The sequence below is a fragment of the Peromyscus eremicus genome, unplaced genomic scaffold, assembly GCF_949786415.1.
Source record: "Peromyscus eremicus unplaced genomic scaffold, PerEre_H2_v1 PerEre#2#unplaced_1689, whole genome shotgun sequence".
Lineage (NCBI taxonomy): Eukaryota > Metazoa > Chordata > Mammalia > Rodentia > Cricetidae > Peromyscus > Peromyscus eremicus.
In genome coordinates, this window is record NW_026735924.1 from 53,340 (window position 1) to 56,073 (window position 2,734).

The following is a 2,734-nucleotide window of genomic DNA, read 5'->3' on the forward strand; positions in this document are numbered from 1 at the left end:
AAATCTTTCTCATTTTATCTGTCTTGTCTGGAGTGATCACTATTCTTAATAGTCAAGCTGACTACCTCTTTAATTAATTAAAACCCAAAATATTTGTGTAAACATGTGAGGGATTTTTTTTAAGGTTTTGAAGTTGAAGACACTTCTTTAATTTGGATCATTTTAGGTGATAGGATCCACTTTTAGCTGCTCGGTGGCAGTGCACACTTTTAACCCCAGGAAGCAGAAGCATTTGGATTTTTTGAGTTTGAGGCCAGCCTGCTCAACAGAATGAGTTTCAGGGATACAACGATAAACCCTTTCTTGAAGTCACCAAAAAAACAATCAACAAAGAATAAGATCCAACTTTAATCTGGGTAGCAACTCTTGGTGTCAGCCTACATATATAAAGCATATTGAAGAAGGAAGTTCTCTCTTCACCTGCTTGCCCTAGCTCTGGTTACCAATTTTTTTTTACTTTACTAGCAGTAGAGCCTACTTCCTTAAAATTGTGGTGTATACTCAAGACCAGCCCAGCTGAGATGTCCAGCCTCATGTACTGAATAACTACTGGACTTTTCAATTTTCCAATGGTAGACAGCCATTGTTAGACTAGCTCTACCACAGCTTGTGAGACATTCTAATAAATCCACATTGTACACACATGGAGAGATTCATTCTACCAGTCCTGTTTGTTAATATTCTGACCCTGCCCCTTGTCGGCATTCAATGTCCTGACATAAAAGCTTATTCTTAAGAGAAATTTCCACCCATTTCCCTCTCTCTCTCTCTCTCCTGCTTTCCTCCCAAGAAGTGTGCAGACACTTGGACTCCTTCCTCTCTTTCTCCCTCCACCCTTTTTCCTCTTTCTCTTCCCCTTCTCTCTTCCTCCAGTAAATAGACCTCTTCACTCAGTGCTGTCTGAATGTTGTCTTTGTCTTTCACCAGCAGCAGGGCACCTTGGCTCTCTACCTGCCAGAGCCTTCTTTATACAATTCATAACACGGTTCTTGTACAGAAGCTTGAATAATGCATTGTTTTTTTTAGTTTTGTTTTTTCAACAGCTCTAGGAGTAAGGTATCCTGACTATTAACAGTACTTGCAAGCATATACTTCCTAGCTTCATTATGCTTTAAATATTCAACTTTCTTTGAAGCTTACCCTTTATTATTATTCATTTGCCAACAGTGTACTCTGATTTTCAGGAATAAAAATCCTACAGCAATGAAGCCATATCTGATGAGAGAAAAACCTGTTATCTTGTTTGTGATCCACTTCCTGCATTTCTTTCCTGGCTGTATGAAGTCCCTGTGACAACTAGGTAAAAAGTGGGTTCAGTTCTCCTGACCGCAACTTGAAGTCACAAAACAAACATCTCCTTTTCTGTCTTTTAATCTCTCTTTGATTGTTAATATTCTGGGCACCCTTCCACTTGTGTGACGTGGAATCACTCCACCCGACAAAGTATAGTGGGCTGTACATGCTAGTCACACTGTGTCCAGGATGAAGGGGAAGTGCCTACTAAGAGCAGAAAGATAGCAGGATCTGCTATTGGAACCAGGGGCAAGTGCTATTGAAATGCAAATGTTTAGAAAAGGTCTGGGTCTATGGTGGAAGGCAGGGTCAGGAACCATTGTGCTGTGACTTTAAGCAGAGTGTAACCATATGGGAGGTGCTCTTGTCACTCAGGCCTCACTAGCCAATCAAGCCCTGCAGGTGACCTGCCAGTCAGAAGTGGTACAGGGTTCTTCCAGCTGCTAGCTTCAAGCTTGACTTTGAAGAGAAATTGACAGAAGCAGTTGTGTGTTGTGTGCTGTGCTGTGTGTGCTGGTGCAGAGAGCTCAGCAGAGAACCTGGGTGAGCTGGGAAACCACAGCATTGTGAATAAGGTTCAGGAACCAGAGTGGTGGGTCCTTCTCAGATCTGGGTGGGAAACTTCAGCCAGAATTCATGTCCTGTGAGGTCCCAAATGTTCCGTGAAACTTCCTATTTTCAGGGCAGGCCTCTGGATATATTTGCTCTGTGGGCCGAATCTGTTCACAGAATTGGGAGTAGGGAGGTGTGTATAGAAACATCTTTGTAGTCAACTTCAACATGCTTTTGGTTCACTCAGTGAAAACAGGCCTACTTTGTCCAGTACCTTCTAGAGGTTCAGCACTTTGTATTTAACTTTCATGTGTAAGATCCATTTGTAGTTAATTTTGTGGAGGTTGTAAAAGGCATCTCATGTGTTGGGTAGCACTCCACAACTAAGATGTGAGAGAGAGGAGTTGAAATAATGATATGAAGCATTTACTAATTCTTGACATAGTAAGTCTCATAAAATAGAATTTAACTGAGGGAGTTCTGCCTGGAAAAAAAAAACCTGCCAGGCAGTGGTTGCATACACCTAAAATGCCAGGACTCAGGAGGCAGAGCCAGGCAGATCTCTGAGAGTTTTAGACCAACCTGGTCCAGCAAGATCCAAGACAGGCTCCAAAACTACATGGAGAAACCTTGTCTTAACAAACAAAACAAAACAAAAACACTGAAAGATTTGTATTGTAGCCAGGCCTGTTAGAGATTAGGACAATATGATACACATTCGTTCACCAGGATTGTCCAGTCATTTGGCTGTAAACCATGATAAAGGAACCACCTCTGATTTACAACAAGCCACTAGGCTTAACACTATATCAAAGAATGTGAATCTAACAAGCTGCTGATTGAGGCATTACATAGTCATAACAACCTTAAGTCCTGGCATGCCATAAAG